Source organism: Octodon degus, unplaced genomic scaffold (assembly GCF_000260255.1).
Source record: "Octodon degus isolate 3935 unplaced genomic scaffold, OctDeg1.0 scaffold00130, whole genome shotgun sequence".
NCBI classification, from domain to species: domain Eukaryota; kingdom Metazoa; phylum Chordata; class Mammalia; order Rodentia; family Octodontidae; genus Octodon; species Octodon degus.
Genome location: NW_004524706.1, coordinates 7,221,220 through 7,229,690, shown reverse-complemented (window position 1 = coordinate 7,229,690; position 8,471 = coordinate 7,221,220). Strand labels below are relative to the sequence as shown.

The 8,471-nt window shown below is 44.7% G+C and overlaps 1 pseudogene; it reads left to right on the top strand.

The window, feature by feature from the left end:
- Positions 1 to 6,791: 6,791 nt before the first annotated feature.
- On the top strand, positions 6,792 to 7,586 carry LOC105743521 (annotated as a pseudogene).
- Positions 7,587 to 8,471: the final 885 nt, after the last annotated feature.

Below are 8,471 nucleotides of genomic sequence, written 5' to 3'. Positions count from 1 at the left end.
TTTTTTTTTCTTTTTTGGCAGAACCAGGGATTGAACTCAGATCCTTGCGTTTGCCAGTCAAGCACTTATCCTACTGAGCCATCTCCCCAGCCCCAACCAAATATATTTTTTTTTAAAAAAAGAAAAAGAAAAAGAAAAGAAAACAGGGATGGGACTTTCAGACTGGCACATTAAAAAAAGAAGGGAGCCAGTTTTTATGGATTAGCTGAGGTGGGCGTGGATCTGGCCCATTGTTATCTCAATAACAGTTAGAAAGTTGGTTGTGGACAGCTTGTCATGTAGCCCTGTCTCCATGAGGTGACTGTTTCTGTTCATAGCACTCTGTTTTGTGGAGGCTCTGCTGGAACCCAAGGTGACCCTGGGTTTAAGGCAACGACTAGCCACTTCTGGGTGCAAGCTAATAGTTGAATGTCCCTGTAAATCTGCTATCTTGGTGTCCTAAATCTTGAAGGGGGTGAGATAGCTTGTGTAAATGTAGGGCTAGTCAACCTGGTATTGCCAGCTCTCAGATGACATTCCCTAAATGATTAGCATGGCCACGTGTAGACTGAGCCGGGGTCTAACTCCAAGCTTTAAAGTAATAAGGAAGGTACAGCAACAGCCTGATGTGAGGCACATGTGCCTGTAATCCCAGCATTCTGCAAGGCTGAGCCAGGAGGATCTTAAATCCAGTCTACCTTAGGTAATTTAGCAATTTAGGAGACAGTATCTCAAAATAAAAAATAGAAGGGGGCTGGGGATGTAGCTCAGTGTGAAGGCCCTGGGTTCAGTCCCCAGTGTCATGAAGGAGAGAGAGGAAATAAAGCTCAATCTTTTTTTTTTTTTTTAATGTATTTGGTTGGCCCAGCAAGATCACTCAGTGCACTAAGTGCCTGCTTTGGCAGGTGCAGGTACCAGGGCTCAATCCCCCATCCCACATGCCACACTGGCCCCACCCCTGGGCAAGTTGAGCTGGCCACCAAGTCTAACTCCGAGCTTTAAGTGCTACCAAGTCTACTCCAGGCATGGTAGCACACATCTGTAATCCCAGCACTAGGGAGGCTGAAAGCAGGAGGATCATTAAGAATTCAAGTTTGGCTAGACCCTATACCAAATACATAAAATGAGGAGTCAGGGAGATAGCTCAGTAGAATAAGCACTTGCCTGGTAAGCACAAGGGCCTGAGTTTAATCCCTGGTCCTGCAGAAATAAAAATAAAAATAAATAAATAAAATGAAAAATAAATAAATGTGTTTGGTTGTCACAGGATCTCACTATGCATCTTGTGGTGATTCTCCTACTTTCAGCCTCCGCAGTGCTGAGATTACAGGTTTATACCACTAAGTCCTGGACTCTGGCCTGCTCAGACTACCCTGGGGACAGAGCTGGCCTGGCATGTGGTGCCAGGGATGGAACCACGGTTCCTGAGCTTGCCTAAGCCTACCTAAGCCCCACTCTTCATTATCCACTGGGCATCCACAAGCCCAAATGCCACTACTTTTCAGCAAAAGTAGCTTATAAATATGCCCCCCCCCGCCAAAAAAAAAAAAGTGGTAGTAGTTATGTATGCCTGTAATCTCAGCATTTGGGATGCTGAGGCAGGAAGATTATTGCAAGTTTGAGACCAGCCTGGGCTACAAAATGAACTCAAGGCCAGCCTGAACTACACAGTAAGACCCTGTCTCAAAAGACAATAAATAAATAAATAAATAAATAAATAGCAGTGGCAAGGTTATTTGAAAAGGTAAATAGTGGGGGAAAAACTAAATCTGTAGAGCAAACTTAGCCAAGTAAAATAAGAAAGGCCAGATAAGAGTAGAACCTGGAGGTAGCAGGGCAGGCTATCATGAGCAAAGCCAAAAATCAAGCTTTTAATGAATAAAAGGTTAAGGGCCTAGGTGTTTACCTTGAGTACCTGTGTAGTTTCTGTCTCAGATGGATGGATGGATGGATGGATGGATGGATGGATGGATGGATGGATGGATAAATGGATGAATGGGTCAAATTACATTAGAACCACAAAGAAATCAACTTGCCAAAACAGAGTTTATTTGGCAATAGCAGAGGATCACAATTCAGGAATCCAGGATGCATGTTCTATGGCAGTCCACAGATACATCCAAAGAGATTAGAGCATGGGCTGGGAAGATAGCTTGGCGGTCTGAACATCTGCCTGGCAAGCGCAAGGACCCAGGTTCAATCCCTGGTACAGCATGCTGTGCCAGCCCCATGCCAAACTGGCCACCAAAAGCAGGTGTGGTGGCACATTCCTGTAATCCCAGCACTGGGGAGGCTGAGACAAGAGGATCACTATGAGTCTGAGCTGCACAGTGAGACCCTCTACTATTAAATTAAAAATAAAAATTAAAAAACAAAGAGATTAGAGCAAAGAGAAGCTTTTGGTTTGGTTTGGTTTGGTTTGGTTTGGTTTGGTTTGGTTTGGTTTTAGAGGTGCTAGGGATCTAATCCTGATGTTGATTGGGCTATAGAAACACCCAAGTCCAATCCTTTTTGTTTTGTTTTGGTACTGCGAATTGAACACAGGAATTCAAGCTTGCCAGACAGAGGCTATGCCACTGAGCTATATCTCTGAACTTGTGTTTGTGTTTTTGAGACAGGGTCTCACTATGCAATTCAGGCTGGCCTTGAACTTGCTATGTATTCCAGGCATTGAATTTCAGGTGATCTTCCTGCCTCAGATGTGCACCACCATGCCTGCCTGGCTCCCAGCTCATATTCATATTCATTCTCCTGTCCCTGTCCCTGTCCCTGTCCTTCTTCCTCTCCCTCTCCCTCTCCCTCTCTCCCTGAGACAAGATCTTGCTATGTAGCCCAAACAGGCCTGAACTCACAACAATCCTCCAACCTCAGCTTCCCAAGTGCTGGAATTACAGGCATGCATCTCCTTTTGATTTAAGGTCAAAAACACCAAAACAGAGTCAGTGTGGTGGTGGAAGGGGAAATCTATACAAGGAAAAATTGTTCTTTTTAAAACTTTGTTCTCTTTGAGCTGCCTAGCCCTGTAGCTGTTTCATGGCTCCATAATTGGTTTCTTAACTCCTGTAACCACAAGAGCATAACTGATGTTTAGGATACTTAATTGAGCCAAGCTTTGTGGTCATTAATCTATTCTTTCTTTCTTTTTTTTTTTAATCTAGTTTTGTAACTGATGACGTCACCCTGCTAACCAGAAGAACCTCCGGCTGTCCTGTCTTGCCTTTGTACCCCCTGCTTGGGCTTAATATAAAAGTGCATATTCACTGCCTGGCTCTTGCGGAAAGTGATTCCAGCCAGGAACACCAGGGTAAAATAAAGCTGTTCACTGCCTCCTGACTTCCTCAGGTGTCATTCCTTTCCCAGACTTAGTTTGACTGCAACATTTTTGGTTCCTTGACCTGGAAGGCTGGGGTGGCTGCTTGGGTCACCAGCTGTGGTCTGGTGGCTAGAGCAGGACATCTCCAGTCTCCGCAGAAGGAAGGTGCACCCTCCAGATTTTCTTGGAGTTCCCTCAGAGGTTTGGATCAGAAGTTTCTGCTCAGTGCTAATGGCCCCTGTCAAACCCAAAAGAAGGGGAAAGGATGCAGTTGGATCATGTTACCAGATAAGGTAAGGTGCCTTTGGGGTACTCCAGTTTGTCTGTCAGTCTTGCTCAATTTGTGAAGAAGAGCCATTTCACCTCTTGTTACTTTCGTTTCCAAGGGGCTTGGCATGTTTAACATCTGAGTGGCTACTTAATAATTGTGTGAGTGTTTCTAATGGCTAGTGAAAGTAGTAGATGGTTCCATCTGTGCTCCATAGTAAAATGTCTGTCTGGGACCTCAAAACTACAGAACTTGAGTGGGTCAGATTTTTTTTGTACTTGGAATTGAACTCAGGACCTTGTGCTTGCCAGGGAGGAACTTGTGCCACTGAGTTATCTCCCCTGTCCTGAGTGGGTCAAATTTCTGGGGTCCTGTAGTCTCATTAGTACGGCTAAAACATGACTCAGCCTTTGTGATGAAGGTCTGATAGGCTCAGGTTTTATATGAGTGTACAAGTTGCAAACAGACTCACATCCTCATGGGGGGAGCAGTCAGGGCTGACAAGCACTTGGTCCCTCATCCACAACATACAATGTAGGGAGACAGAATAGGTCCAGAATAAAACTTCTGTCCTTGACTATACACTGAAAAATTTCCAAAGAGAATTTCCTAATGACTAAGGAGTAAAGATGAAACCTCAGAAGCTCCATGCCTTTTGTGAAATTAAATAGCCCAAACTTTGCCCCAGTTGGCCATCTGAAAGGACACTTGATGTTGAAGTTGTCTAATGAGTATGGAACAGAGTGACAGAGCCCAATGAGTGAGGCCATCCTGACTGGTTTCTATACATTGACTCCTATGTCAGAGTCTCCCACCTTGGCTCTGCACCTGTGCCCTATACAACAAGCAAGCCATCCTAGTCATCAAAGCAAACCCACAAGGCCATCTGAGAAGCTGTACCCTCTGTCCTCCCAGATTAATTCACTTGGACTAAATTGCCATAAGGGGTTAAGAACTCTTTCATCTTGATTCCAACTCTGTGTCCCACCTGCCAACATGGGACAGTCAATTATTAGCAACTCCTTATGACTCTGTTTTGTACTGAAGAATGCCACCATATTTTAGGTAGGGCCCACACCTGGTTAAAATCAAAAGACCCCATCACTGTAGTTGATCCTGACACTCAAGTGAACACAGTCCTCCCCGAGTATGTCTGAACTGGGACTGTAATGTGACAGAAGGTCGGGAGGCCTTAGATCAGTACCACACTGCTCTTCTTGTAGGACTTAAAGAAAGAGGTGAAAAGCCAATAACCATACCTAGTTACTGAAGTTACTCAGGAACCCAAAGCAAGTCCAGCCAACTTTGATAAGAGATTCTATGAAGCCCAGGCCTATACACCATTTGATCCCAGACTCCTGAAAATCAGCACATGGTCAGTGCTTCATTGCATAGGTAACCTCTGACATTAAAAGAAAAATCCAAAAGGTTGATGCCTCGCTGGCATGAACGCTACCCAATTACTTCAGATTGCTCAGAAGCTCTTTTTTTTTTTTTTTTTTTGGTGGAACCAGGAATTGAACTCAGGCCCTCACACTTGCCAGAGAAGCACTTATTCTACTGAGCCATCTCCCCAGCCCTTTAGAAGCTCTTTGTAAACCAAGAAAAGGGAAGAAAATAGAAGCATCAAGGTGAGAAAGAACATGAGGCAACATAAAACTGCTCTTCTAGCTACAGTGTTAGGAAAACCTGTTTCTGGGGAGTCCCACCAAGGCTAATCCCACCATGCCAACTGATATAAGGGGCCCCTCAAGCCTCACGGCCTAAATATGGCAGCAGAACTTGTGCCTTGGCAGCTCACCTCTTCTATCTCTCTTTGATGACAACAAATAGAACAGACAGGGCTCTATTAGGCCCCAGGAGCCCATAGTCATGGCTAGAATCCAGGGAAACCTACGGCTCTTACAGTAGACAGTGGGGCTGAACATCCAGCTGTGACTCAGCCTGTTGCTCCCTTAACTTCCCACCAAATCCAAGTTATCAGCACAACCAAAGCCCCCACTGGAAAGAAATTCTGTTAAAGCAGGTCCTTCAAGATTGGGGGACACTTCATCAAGCATGAATTCTTGTACTGTCACAGCCTTTCCTGGGATGTGACCTCCTTTCCAAGTTGGGAGCAACCGCTTTTTTTTCCCTCCACACCAGCCAGCTTTCCTCACACTTGAATCCACTTTCCCAGACTTGATATAGTGGATTTCTAACTGGTGGTCAACATCTTATACTCAGCTGAATTAAACTAGCACGGCACTAGGGGCAGGGGCCCACCTGAGGATCATTGCCAGAAGCATAAAAGGCAAAACAGGAGACGTTGTTGGAACGCTGTTAGAGTTGCTGTTTGGAGAAGCTGTTGGAGGCTGCTAGTTCTCTTGGGCTGTTCTGCTGGAGGACCTTGTCATGCTGGCTTTCCTGATGGACCTTTTTTTTTTTTTTTTTTTTTTTTAACATTTGTTTATTTATTTAGTATGTGTGTGTTTGTGTGGCCAGCTCAGCCCACCAGGGGGCGGGGCTGGCTGGCATGTGGTGCTGGGGATTGAACCGCGGTCCCTGTGCTTTGCCAAGCTTGTTTCAAATCGGTGCTTTAGACCACTGAGCCATCTCTCCAGCCCTGGACCTTTTTTTTAAAAAATGTCTCCTTTATTATTATTTTCTTCTTTCTTGCAGTCAGCTCAGCCCACCCTGGGGGCGGGGCTGGCATGGTATGTGGTGCTGGGGATTGAACTGAGGTCCCTTGTAGGAGGCACTGTTATGAGATTTAGGTTTTCAGCTGGACTCATACAGGATATTAGGATCAAGGCTCTCAGCTGGAGTCTTTAGTGTTTATGTGTGTAGACAGATCTCCTGCACCTCTTGTATATGATTCTTGGGTGATCCATTGCAAAATACTATTGTGTACAATAGCACATATTGTATACAATAGATACAAAATACAAAATGTGTTCTGTATTATATTGTTCCCCTTGCAAGAACCCCAAACCACGACACTTGATATTGACTGTGACTGTTCCCTGAGAGGAAAAATGATACCTACATCAGCCTGAAATGCCTGATAATCATAACCCTGAAGTTTTGAGAGACTTGCTTCCAGGAGCATAGGCGGCAGACTCACCCCAGCGCTTGCCCTCAGTCATCCCTTGGTGATGAGCTCGGTCCCAGGGCAACCCCCGTTGCTGTCCAGCAGTTCCCACTCTCACAAGAGGCTCAGCTTACCCTTTTGGCTCTCTGAGCAGCACCATGGCAGTAGGCAAGAACAAGCGCCTTACGAAAGGCGGCAAAAAAGGAGCCAAGAAGAAAGTGGTTGATCCATTTTCTAAAAAAGACTGGTATGATGTGAAGACACCAGCTATGTTCAACATAAGAAATATTGGAAAAACACTCGTCACCAGAACCTAAGGAACCAAAATTGCATCTGATGGGCTCAAAGGTCGTGTGTTTGAAGTGAGCCTTGCTGACCTGCAGAATGATGAAGTTGCCTTTAGAAAATTAAAGCTAATTACTGAAGATGTTCAGGGCAAAAACTGCCTGACTAACTTCCATGGCATGGACCTCACCCGGGACAAAATGTGTTCCATGGTCAAAAAATGGCAGACCATGATCGAAGCTCATGTTGATGTCAAGACTACCGATGGTTATTTGCTTCGACTGTTCTGTGTTGGCTTTTCTAAAAAACGCAACGATCAGGTACGGAAGACCTCTTACACTCAGCATCAACAGGTCTGCCAGATCCGGAAGAAGATGATGGAAATCATGACCTGGGAGGTGCAGACAAATGACGTGAAGGAAGTGGTCAATAAACTGATTCCAGACAGTATTGGGAAAGACATAGAAAAGGCTTGCCAATCTATTTACCCTCTTCATGATGTCTTTGTCAGAAAAGTAAAAATGCTGAAGAAGCCCAAGATTGAACTGGGAAAACTCATGTAGCTTCATGGCGAAGGTAGAAGCTCTGGAAAGGCTACTGGGGATGAGACTGGAGCTAAAGTTGAATGAGCTGATGGATATGAACCACCAGTCCAAGAGTCCATTTAAGATCCAGATTTTTAATAGTGATAAATAAAGTCCTATTTGTGATGGTCAAAAAAAGAGGCTCAGCTTAGCATGCAGCCCCAGATCTCTCGCTTGCACCCATTTGGAATCCTGATAGACTTGCAGTCTATCAAGTACACTCCTGATAGAGTATGCTATCTATTGGAACACTCTTCTCCTCCCAGTGGGAAAACCTCATGGGGACGACTGGTCAGTGACAACTGAGCCATCACAACTCTGCACTCAACAGTCCTCAACCCTTACACTCTGGCGCTGTCTGGTTCACCTGTCAGGATTTAAAAGATGCTTTCGTCTGTCTATGCATCATACATGTCACAGTCCATATTTGTCTTTGAAGGGAGGACCTAGAGAGGGGACGAAGAGGCCACCTTACCTCAACTCGTTTGCCACAAGGTTTCAAGAACTCCCTACACTTTTAGGGGAAGCACTAGCCACTGACCTGGCCCAATTTCTACACACAGCTTTTAATTGCACTCTCATGCAGTATGTCAACAATATGATGTGCAGTTCAAGTAAATCAGATTGCTGGAAGAGAACACAGGCCCTTCTCCACCACCTACTGGCCACAGACTATTAAGTTTCCTGGAAAAAGGTTTGAATTCTATAGACAGAACATTCGACTTAAGAAAAAGACATAGGTCCTGCTTTACCTTGGTCTTAACCATCCAGCAGAAAAGTATAAAAACGAAGTATAAGAAGTAAAGCCATGGTGTTATGTTGAGCTGTAGGAGACTCAGGTCAACAATTTCCGACATTGCCAGTGAAGCGGAATACCCAATACTATTATGGACTACTGGACTCTTTTAGAATATTTTGCTGAGTTTACACACCTATAATATTCAAATAATGCAACTTAACAAAAAAAGG